At 41.8% G+C, this 12,108-nt stretch overlaps 1 long non-coding RNA gene across 1 annotated transcript; it reads left to right on the top strand.

The window, feature by feature from the left end:
• The first annotated feature begins 7,688 nt into the window (after positions 1-7,688).
• On the top strand, positions 7,689-10,580 carry LOC140708751 (uncharacterized). Its single transcript, XR_012088966.1, has 2 exons — positions 7,689-7,842; positions 9,459-10,580. It is a non-coding gene; the product is annotated as an uncharacterized lncRNA (long non-coding RNA).
• The last annotated feature ends 1,528 nt before the right edge of the window (positions 10,581-12,108 follow it).

Genomic DNA, 12,108 nt, shown 5'->3' with positions numbered 1-12,108 from the left:
CTCTCTTTAGATCGAGGGTCTAATAATAATAGTTAACACTTATTAAGCACTTGTTATATACCAGAATCTTTGCTACACTTTTTCCAAGAATTGCCTCATTCAGTCCTTAAAACAATTCCGAGTATACCATCTTTACCTTCAGTTTTTCAGATAAGAATATAAAAGCATGGGTAGGTTACTCAGGTCACACAGCCATAAACTGTGGCTGCAGCCTCCTTCCTCATGAACTCTCCTTAGGTCTGGTGTGTCCTGAGACACATCAGAGATGTCATCCTTTTGAAAGTATATTCTCTTCTTAATTTTCTTTGGGGTGGGTCTGCTATCTGTTCAATACGATTGACACCGATTCTCTAGCCTCATCTGTCTTGGAGTTGAGTCCATGGTGACCACAAGGAGATTTTCTGCCCCTTGAGCAGAGGATTACCCTCTGTGGAATGCAGGACCTCTTAGACAGTCTAGCTTTGTCACACAACAGCAGGACTGGTAAATGACTCATCTTGACTGCCACAAAGTCATATGACCTATCGTCAGCATGGCCACACATTCCACCCCAAGTGGGGACTTGTCAGGTGGTGTGACCTCAGAGGCTGGCTGTAATGCTTCTTGCATTTCCTGACTACTGTTTTATAGCATCACACAGGTATTGTGGGGAGCTGCTGCCACGGACAACTTCAGACACTGAAATAGCTTTTTCTTTTAAGCTGAACATGGATGTAGTCCCTGGAGTTTTTGCCCACAATATCTATCTCAAAACAGGGGTCCATGGGTGAGTAGACCTTCTAGAGATGCGAATGAAACCAGCGTCATTGTTCCTGGTGTCATTATGTCTATAGATTCAGGATGTTAGAGGGTGGTGCTGCAGTCTTTTCTGTTTGAGGCAAAACATAAACAGCAGGTCCTGGAGGGTCTTGTCTTATGGATGGTGTGAATCATGTTGGAATTTGGAAGCCTAAGGGCCACCCCAGCCCACGGGCTGGGCAGTCTCTTCCCATGCATGCTCTAACATTCAGATGTGCCTACAGATTCTTCAGTGTCTTCATGGCTCATAGAACTTGAGCACCCTTGTCTAAGGGATTCCAGACTTTCCTAGGTGGAAGGAATAAAATCTACCCCATATAATCAGTTCCATAGGATGCTGAGGGGTAAATATACTAAGATGGAAGCAGAGAGAGTCATATAGGAATATAGGATCCCCACATTACATCCAAGATCAGTGAGTGCTTTAAATAGTTGTGATATATTCTCTTCATCCCTTTTTGTTTCCTTGTGTAGGGCCTAGGAAGATTGTCTTTCTAATGCCCTTTTGTGTCTTTAACTGGGATTCATGCAGCCTAATATCCTGAAATCCCTTTCACTTTGTTCTGTCGTGATTTAGGGTGTAGTTCTTTCTGAAATTTTTTATCTTGTTTGTGTTGAAGTTTTTATGTACTCTTGTTTCCTTTACTGCTCCTTACTGTAAGGATGCTAAGATAAGAAAGAAGTTGAATTGTAGAGAAAGACTGAGATTTTACAAGCTTTAAAAAGAGTTCACACCCTTGTTTGGCTGAAACATTGCACCGTTTACTCCTGCACCATCTTTGATGTTAAATCAAGTTTAATAACCTAATACTGCCTCCTTACATATTTTAAGTTCGGCCTACAGGTTTCTCTGTACAGCGTGAACTACAACCTAAATGTAGTTGTAAACAGACTGTAGCCTCCTCTTGTGCCAACCACCAAGTCTTGACCAATCAAAGGTGGCCAGCTGTTCAAACCGTGTGCAAATAAGGCACAAGCCAAGCTGTAACCAATCTGGCTGTTTCTGTACCTCATTTCTATTTTCTGTACTGTCACTTTCCTTTTTCTGTCCATAAATCTTCTTCCACCACATGGCTGCACTGGAGTCTCTGAGCCTACTCTGGCTCGGGAGGCTGCCGGATTTGCGAATCCTCCTTGCTCAGTTAAACTCCATTAAACTTAATTTGGCTGAAGTTTTTCTTTTAATGTTGGCCATCATGAAACCAATAAAATCTGCTGAGAACCTAATGACTAGATTTCTTTTTGACTTTTTCTGTTTTGTTTGTTTTTCTTTTCTGATCTATTTTGTCTTTTCTCCGTTTTCTGGTTCTTCTTTCCCTCCTGGCTTATATTTCTAGCATCACACGGGGAAATATTTCTTTTTCTGGTAAGATATTAGAAATTTGGCCTGTTTAGTCCATCTCATGGTTTTCTGTGTTCTGAAATATCTTTCAGTTTTCAGTCACAATTTGAAAGTATTGTTAGTCCTGGTTATACAAACGTGCCTAGGATGTGACTCAGGTAAGCTTTTCCATATTTGCTGTATTTCATGTCTGAAGCATCTCACTGATAATGTCCAGCCAGATCTAAAAACCTCTCTCCCTGGGCAATCTTTCCTGAAGACCCCTTTGGTTTTCAGAATTAGTGGTATTAGCCTACCCAGCAGTCATGTGCCAATTCTCCTATTCAAAAGATGCTCCTTGCTAAGGAATTTATTATCTCCTGGCAAAGTCTGATGAATTAATTTCATAACCATCTCTCTCCAGAAGCTGTCTGGTGAAATCTCCTATCACGTATGGTCCTTGGTAACTCCTAAGCCCCTTTTGCCCCTCTCAGAGCCACAAGCTGGCTTATGAACAAATGGCCACAGCTTTCCTGCTAACCACCATGGATTTCAGTGGGTCTAGCTGGCCTCCATTCCTGGTCTTCCTGAGAAGTAAGGTCAAGAGCAGCAAGGGCAGTTGGACTTAGGTCTAGGGCTCTGTTTCTGGTCATCAGGGGGAATGCTGCAAGATCCACCAGTTCAAGGTGCTAACCTGAGCCTATCACCTCTGGACTAAATGGGGTAATGCAGTTGGGTGATGCTGGACAACTGGAAGGAGGATTCACGTAGCCCCAGCCAAAACAAAAGAGCTGAAGAATAAAAATATGCTGTCTGGCTGACATTAATGGCCAATAGTTAAAAAACTTATATATCCCCTTGCCAGTTTATAGCTCTTAGATTTTTAAATATTTATCTTTTTACGTACAAACATACTTAGTGTTGTTTATATTAAAAATTTGAAAAAGATCCTGTATACAACGTATAAACAGACAAGAAGGAAACCTACTAAAACATTAGTGATTAAAATCTCTAGGTGGTGAGAGTATAAGCGATTTTATTCTTTACAGTTTTCTTAGGTTTCCAAATATTCTCCCATATGAATACGATATTTTTAGACTCAGAAGTGAATATACACAAGTATACACATTTCCATTTTCATTGTGACTATGGTGAGTATTTTTGTGTGTCCTTATCCTGCATTCTTTGAAATTTTCTCTAAAGAGATTTATGTTCTTATTGAAATAATAAATTTTATAAAAATAACTTTGTTTATGGTCTGTTTCGTTGCACAGATATTTTTCCATACTATTCTATATGCTTACATTTTATACATATATACACATGTGTGTATCTTTTAGTTCTTTTTCCAGTATGAATACAAACCAATATACTCTATATCATTTTTTCTTACATATTGGCTTTAAGGTATTTTTCCAGTCACTTTTAGGTCTTTAAGCTTTCTAGAGATTTAGAGAATATGATGCTTTAGGAATCTGGCTTTATTGTCCAAATGGATAGCTAATTATACCAACATCATAGATTGAAAATACCATATTTTCTCCACATATGTTAAACCATTAGTAGGCATAAATCTTTCTTTGCCATGAAAAGCTGAAGTATACAGTAGAAAATGAACATATATACCACATACCTTTGGTATTAAACACATATAACTACAGATTCATTTTTTTTTTTTGTAGAAGAAAAGGCTCTCACATTTTTCACACTTTCATAATCCTAATGGTTCATCTTTTCTCCTGATGACAGTATGCAGAGTCATCAAATGCCCTTGACCTTCCATGCCACAGCCTCCTTTCTGTTCCAGAGGGACCCCTGCCAGCCTTCCCAAAGAATACCCTCTTGAGAATTCATTCAGGAAATTTTACAAAACTGAAAATCACTCGGTGCTGACTCAATTTTTCCTAGAGTGTTCAGCATTATCTATTCATAAAATACTTAATTTATGCCCTGTTATGTAAATGTCCTCAATGACACTACAAAAGTTTCTTCTTCGGGAAAATTATACTGGAACCACAGGCAGTTTCCCTAAACTTTATCTCTTTAGACTCCTTAACTTGTGCATACAGTCTAACCAGATTTGTAACTGTAGACCTAAACTGCCTTGACACTGATATAGCTGATAAAGAATTATGGGAAGAACATCTCCCGCAACCTTCAGTTTCTGTGGGGTGGGGTGTGGGTGACAAGCAATCGAGAGTCAGTGGTGCATTCATTTCCGAATTGGCATGCAATCACATTGCATTCCAAGACTACATTACTTATAGGGTTCTGTGTTCCAGACACATGGCTGCTATGTAAAAGTAGAATGTTTTATAATTCTCACCAAAATATTCTTTGAAACACACAGTTACATGAGTCAAAATAAATCACAAAAGGAGTTCAAAAACATTTTGAACTGAAAGATAATGAGAAAGCAGCACATCAAAATTTCTAAGAGGCAGGTCAAGCAATGCTTAGAGGGTAATTGTACAGCTAAAGAGAAGAAAGAATTCTGCCTTCAGACTGGAAATTGCAACATTGACTCTGCCCTGGATCCCAGTCTGAAAATTTTGGACTTGCCAGCCCCCACAGTCATGTGAGCCAATTCCTTAAAATAAATGTCTTTATTTCTACACATATGCACACCCACTCTACTTGCTCTGTTTCGCTGAAGAACTTTGACTAATACAGATTTTACTACAGAGAGTGGTTCTAGGGAAATAGTCTTAAGGCTGAGTTTCTGAATTGGTTCTGGGGCTTCTGGAATTTGTTCTCTAATCTGATCACTAATGACTCTATTTCCAGCAGCAAAGAAAACACTGATAGTTTATGGCATTATGTGATGATGGAGATAGGTAGAATATCACTATTGAAAATGTTTAATCAAATATTTATAAGACATAAGACTATGAGTGCCCATGTATTTGATATCTTAGAACATTTTTGTTAAATTAATGAGGATGAGATTGGCTGGTTGCTCTTAATGTCATTGGACAACATGGAGAGAGAAAAAGATGAGCTCAGGGATTCAGATTTTCAGCTTAAGCCTTACATAAGTGATTTGAAATGTATGTCCTGAAAGAGACCCTTATCTCCTGTAGCTTCAGGGCTGAGATTGCTGAAAGCCCATAAAAATGATGGGGTATTTTTATCAAAGTTCCCCTACTTATTATTAGCTGTATAGCTTTGGTTTGGGGATGCAAGTTCATTCTCTGCATGTTAATTTTTGAACTGCTATGCATTATCTAACCTAAAGATAGCGTGTAAGGTTAAAAAAAATAGGGACTTTTGTCTTGATTTCACTTCTTACTGGCTGTGTGGCTCTGGTCCAGTCTTAATGAGACAGCTTCCTCATATAGTCAGGATGATGAAAACATGCTAGACTCATAGAATTGTTGCAAGAAAGAAATTGAGGGGACATTTTGTCAACTGTAAAATATTAATACACAACCAGTAACTGTTACTATATTATAACATTAATTTGTAGTACCTTGCATTAGAGGGATTGTTAGAGGCAAATATGTACTCACAGTTTTGCATGTCAGCTGGGCGCAGTGGCTCATGCCTATAATCCCGGCATTTTGAGAGGCAGAGGTGGGAGGATCGCTTGAGCCCAGGAGTTCTGGACCAGCCTGGGCAACAGAGGGAGACCCCGTCTCTACCAAAAAAGCCAGGTGTGGCAGCACATGCCTGTAGTCCTAGTTATTTAGGAGGCTGAGGTGGGAGGATTGATTGTGCCTGGGAGGTTGAGGCTGCAGGAAGCTGTGACTGCACCATTGCACTACAGCCTAGGCAATATAGCAAGATCTCATCTCAAAACCAAAAAAAAAAAAAAAAAAAAAAAAGAAAAATTTGCATGCCAAAAACATTTGTAAGGCACAGGAAGAAGTTTTGGAATAGAAACCAGCCCAACCATACACCCCATTAAAAGTCCCCAAGATCCCAAACTCCTCACCATGTAACTAGCACACATTCAAAAGCTTTTGGCCCAAACTGTTTGGACAATTATATAACAAATAAAAGCAACTCTCATCATTCCCACTCCTTTACCCTTGTCTGAAATAATGATTTTTAAAAATCAAATCTTTTTTTACTAAATTTGGAAATAATATAATCTCTATGGCTTCAATTCCTACTATAACTTCCCCACAAAACAAACACATTTATAGCTTATGCAATGAAAGTAGAGAAAAAAGTGATCATTTTCTCACTGGTCTGAAGTTGCTATCAGGAGGCTGTTCATCTTGCCTAAGAAATTGCAGCACAAAATCAGCCCCACATAGAATTGAACAGATAATCCAGTGGACACTTCTTAATCCAAGTAGCCCAGGCCTCCATGGGCCCCTCCCCTAATGTAGTCAGACCATGCTCCTACTTAAGCTCCCACGAAGCATTCCTGGCCACCCATGCAACCCGGAAAGATCAAAATACCTTTTCTCCCCATGTCTACGCCCATGTCAGACAATCCCAATCAAAGGCATAAATCCTCTCTCTTCCCTGCATCATTTGTCTCCTATGTTGCTTACAGCACACGTTTCCCTGAATCCTCATAACTTGGCTATGAGCAACTATAAGCTGTTTTCAATCCATTCAGGCAACCCAGGGACTTTCCTCGTCTTACTCTGATGGGCTGACTGGATGTTGTCAGGCTACATGGCTCTCTCCACTGAGAGCAGAATGGCAGGGGTCCTTGAGATACCCATTCTCTTACTCCATCTGTCCTCACCAGGGTGTCCCATGGCATGTGTTTTGAAGGAGCAGGTGTGGCACGGTGTGCTGCCATGGGATGGAGAGAGCAGGACTGGGGCCTAGGGGGCAGAAAGAACCTGGCACCAGAATGGTCAGCTCCAGCTTGCTTCTTTCGGCCCAGTTTCAACACCCTTTTACTTGGCACAAAGATTTCAGAATTTGCAGGTGGTCTTGAAGTTACCAAATTACACATGTGACAGGGTTAGGGCCTTCCCTCCCCCACCACTGCCCTGCCTTGCACCTGGGAGGAAGGGGATCTTTCAACATAACAAGGAGAGTGACCTCCCTTGAGGTGCAGTCAGTGGAGAAAGCAGTGCTGCCATGTAGATGCTCCACTCTATGGATCTGGAAAGGACCAGGCATGCCCTTGCAGAAGACTGAGAACAGTTGGGTGCAGGTACCAACTGGATGGAACCCAGAGGGAGAGGGCAACAAGCATCCACCCATCCAAGGCAGACTGGAAGACTCACTAGTGGGCACGGGCAGGGAAGGCCCATTGGCCCCAATCCCCTCAGCTCCACATCTTTCTGAGCAGCTCTGTTTCCTTCTTGGCAATACACCTTGTCACTCTGTGGTAGGTTGGCAGGCTTTCCATGCCCATGTCCAAATAGATCCCAAAGTATTTCAAAGGCCATCTCCCCCCGACCTCTGCCCCAGTCCCTAGAAGCTCAGCACTCAGTTGGCCCTCAGGAAATGTGGGCCAAATTGAATTACTAACCTGTTGTTACCCATGAGATCACAGCCAGTGATGCTGTTGGGAGGATAAAACCTTGACATTTCACCGATGACACATATCTAGGCAGGCCCACAGTCAACAGTTCCCTGGCAGTGCCTGGACATAAGGGTGTATGCTCATAAGCCCACCAGCAATCTACCAGCTCTCCTGATTCCCACCCTCATGCCGACATGCCAAGAACCTGAGCTTTTGATCTTTACTCATCTGATGAAGAATGGTATCTCCAATTTGGGTTGAAATCTACATTTCTCTTACTGTGAGTGTGGTTTAACATCTTTTCAGATATACTTGTATATTTCAGTTTATACTTTCATTGTTAACATTGAAAGTTTTTGGTTTTATTGTATTTATTTTTGTGAATTCTATTTATGCTACATGAGAGACTGCTTTCCATCTGTGGTAATAACATTAAGTTTCCTTCAAACATAAAAGTTTTACTCAAGTAAGTTTATTTAAGTACAAAGAGTGAATTGATTTCAACATAGATAGCAAACTTCCATTCGAAAATATGTACTGGGTACTTACCATGTACTACTGAGTGCCCTAGAACCTTGGGATATAGCTAGAACCTTGGGATATAGCACACAAAGAAGAATCCCTGCCTTCATAGACCTTAAGTTCTAGTAGGGAAGAAAGCCAGATACTAAAGAGGATAAATATATAAAGGCAGGAGGAGCAGAGATTGAAATAGGGAGAGTGAGGTTTTTTTTTGTTTTTTGTTTTTTTTTTTTTTTTTTGAGATGGAGTCTTGCTCTGTCGCCTAGGCTGGAGTGCAGTGGCACAATCTTGGCTCACTGCAACCTCTGCCTCCTGGGTTCAAGCGATTCTCCTGCCTCAGCCTCCTGAGTAGCTGGGATTACAGGTGCGTACACCCCCATGCCCATATAATTTTTGTATTTTTAGTAGAGATGAGGTTTTGCCATGTTGGTCAGGCTGGTCTCAATCTCCTCACTTTGTGATCCGCCTACCTCAGCCTCCCAAAGTGCTGAGATTACAGGCGTGAGCCACCGCGCCTGACCCAGAGCTCTTTTTTAAAAAATCTGGTTGTCAATCAGTCTTGTAATGCCAGTAATGTATAAGAGATCAGGAAGCCAGGAGTCAGGCCCAGTGAAACTAATGTGTTGCTTACTATATATTGGCATTGATAGTATCATCCAAGAGATGTGACTTCATGAATACATTCATTTCTCATGTTAATTTCCTTTCCTTTCCTTTCCTTTCCCTCTGTGATCTGAAAGACAAACCAGAGCTAGAGTCCAGATGTTGGGAAAGCTTTCTCCAAACGATGAACCTGAATCTTGCTAAATGGTCTGTTGAGAGGTCTGGTTTGTGGAAGGCGTACAGAATCACACAAGTGTTTGTATCCTGGCTCCAGAGCTTGACTGCTTTCTTTCTTCCAAGCTCCTGCTTCTTGCATCCTAGTTGTCTGACTTCAGGAAATTAATCTCCCTGAGCCTCAACAGACTCTACTGAAATTGGGGATAATAATTGTTCTGCTGTGAGGATTCAACCAGAACATTCATGGAAAGCAGTCATTGCAGAGTCTGGAAACATTGTAAATTTAGCTAAGCAAATGTTGTTATTAACTATTATTGCCTATAATTAATTTCCTTCTTAGACTTTATGTCTGAACCTAAAATGAACTTGGAACAGGTGAAACACTCCCCCAAAATAAAAGTGCCACTTGTTTCAGAATGCAAAAGAAAAAAAAGAAAAGTGATGGACTGGGTTTAATAATGCCCTCTCCAAATCCATGTCCTTCCCGGAACCTTAGAATGTGAACTGAATTGTAGATATAATGAGTTAAATAAAGATAAGGTCACACTGAAGTAGGATGGGTCCCTAATACATTGTGATGTATGCTCTTTTAAGAAGAGAAGAGGAGACACAAAGACAGAAACACACAATGTAGAGGCTGGATTTGTGCTGCAGAAGCCAAGGAATGCCAAGAAGTGCAGCAACCACCAGAGGCTGGGTAGGAAGCATGGAACAGATTCTCTTTCTGAGCTCCCAGGAAGAAACCGGCAAATACCTTGATTTGGACTTCTGGTATCCAGAACTATGAAATATATTTTACATTTCTGTTGTCTTAAGCTACCTAGTTCAAGGTACTTTGCTATAGCAGGCTGACATGGTTTGGATCTGTGTCCCCACCCAAATCTCATGTAGAATTGTTATCCCCAATGTTGGAGGTGGGGCCTGGTGGGAGGTGATTGGATCATGAGGATGGTCCTTCATGAGTGGTTTCAGCACCATGCCCTTGGAGCTGTTCTCATGATAGTGAGTGAGTTCTTGTAAGATCTTGTTTAAAAGTGTGTAGGACCTTCTGCTTTTCCCTCTTCCCTTTGCTATGGTCATGTGAAGCTCCTCGATCCCCCGTTGCCTTCCACTATGATTGAAAGTTTCCTGAGGCCTCCCCAGAAATGAAGCAGAAGTCAATATCATGCTTCCTGTACAGCCTGCGGAACCATGAGCCAATTAAGCCCCTTTTCTTTATAAATTACCCAGTCTAGCTATTTCTTTATAGCAATGTGAGGACAGACTAATACATAGCCCTAGGAAACAAATACAAATGATAATCCATGTTTTTAAAAAATAGCATTTCCTCCTCTTTTAAGTCATATGGTATCCTGGAAAAAACATAGGCTAGAGAATCAGAGGACCTAGCTTTTTAAGATTTAAAAGGTAAAGATTTTTGTCTTAACTTGTTTCTCTTCTACTAAAATCTTGGATTCTAATGCCATTTATTCAATTACTTATTTCCTTTATATTACAACATACATAAAAAGTTTCAGAATAATAACAACATTACTACTAATAACAAGACTAGTGAATACGGTATAAAATTTCTCTGCAGTTCTTCATTAGGCTGTATTCCTAGTGAGCTATGCAGTGAAAGTTACGTCTTTTAAGTGAACTGAAATAGCTCTTCTCTTGTAGTTATGCCAGCAACCTGAAACAGAGTTGAATAAATTTGTTTCAGTTTGTTTTTCATCTTTAGTGACTACATTTTTTTCTGTTAGATTTAAAATTTTAAGGTTATGTAAAACATTTACCAAATTCCAAAGTCAATAATTTAAAAAACAAGGTCAATTCAGGGAGGGGTACCTTCCATCCCTACCCCCTCCTCAGTTCTATTGGTAACAATTTTAATCAGCTTTTGGTTTATCTGGTCTATTTTTGAAAATATAGGTCAATGTACACACACACAACTACGTACTACATAGATTCTTCCTCTCTCTCACATGGAAGGTAGCACATTTTACACACTGTTCTTCACTTGCTTATTAAACAACAGTACCTCCCATAGATGCCTGCATGTCACCATACAGAGAGAAACCTCAGAGTGACGCAGGTGGGTCCACGGACTCACATTGGGCAGTTTTATTTTGGACTAGGAATGTGTGTCTTGGAGGAGGGACATGGGAAACAGAGCTGGCCTCAAAATCTGCTGGTCTTGCTCAGGGAAAGTCACCATCACAGTTCACAGCCTGATTGTTTCCAAGAATGGGGTGCATGGGAGTCAGCGTGGGAGACCCTGATGCCAGCCTGTCTGCATGGGGATTCAGGGGGTGTGAGTGTGTGTCCCCAGCATGGGCCACTTGTGCCTGGTGGGGCCAGTGGAGGCTGAAGTGGGCCTGTTGGAGCCTACTTATAGGAAGACTTTACCCTGGGGGAGAAAAGAAGGCAATTATGTTAGGGGTGATTCTGGAACAAAACCGTGGCTGTGTGGAGGGGAGGGCACTCCTGAGGACCACAAGGTGGCTGTTTCAGAATTTGTCCCTTCCCCAGGCACATGTCTGGCACTTGGGTTCAGAGAAGGCAGTAAGTAAAAGCTGCTAGAATTTTCCCATTGCAACCTCTGCTCTAGGACCCTGTTCCCAAAGTGACAACATAAAGGGAAGTCATATTTCCTGGATCCTGTCCCCACATGCCAGCCTTTCATCCCACCCAGGGGGCTCCTTGTCCAGTGGGGAGGCAGTAGAACTGCTCATGAGCATATGGGAGAAAACCGTCAGGGTCCCTGGAGGTGTGTCAGTGTGACAAGAAGGAGGGACTTCTTAGGCTGTGTGGGGGGTGAAGAAAAACCAAAATGAAAGAAAGAAGAAGGAAGGAAGGAAGGAGAGAAGGAAGGAAGGAAGGAGGGAGGGAAGGAAGGAAAGAAGGGAAGGAAGGAGGGAGGGAAGGAAGGAAGGGAAGGAAGGAAGGGAGGGAGTGAAGGAAGGAAGGAAGGGAAGGAAGGAAGGGAAGGGAGGGAGGGAGGGAGGGAAGGAAGGAAGGAAGGAAGGAAGGAAGGAAGGAAGGAAGGAAGGAAGGAAGGAAAGAAGGAAGGAAGGAAAGGAAGGAGCCTAGAGGTCCCTCCGATTCTGAAGAGGATGGCAGTCCTGTCCTGTTATGCTGCCTGCAAGGGTGAAGTCATTAGGGGAAAGGGCTGGGAAAGGATTCAGGGGGTGGGAGATGTGGTTGTGAAAAGCAGCTTGCAGAGGGCAGCTGGATGGGGCGGCGGAGAGAGCACCACCTC

Source organism: Chlorocebus sabaeus, chromosome 16 (genome assembly GCF_047675955.1).
Source record: "Chlorocebus sabaeus isolate Y175 chromosome 16, mChlSab1.0.hap1, whole genome shotgun sequence".
NCBI lineage: Eukaryota > Metazoa > Chordata > Mammalia > Primates > Cercopithecidae > Chlorocebus > Chlorocebus sabaeus.
This window is presented reverse-complemented; position numbering and strand designations above follow the sequence as displayed.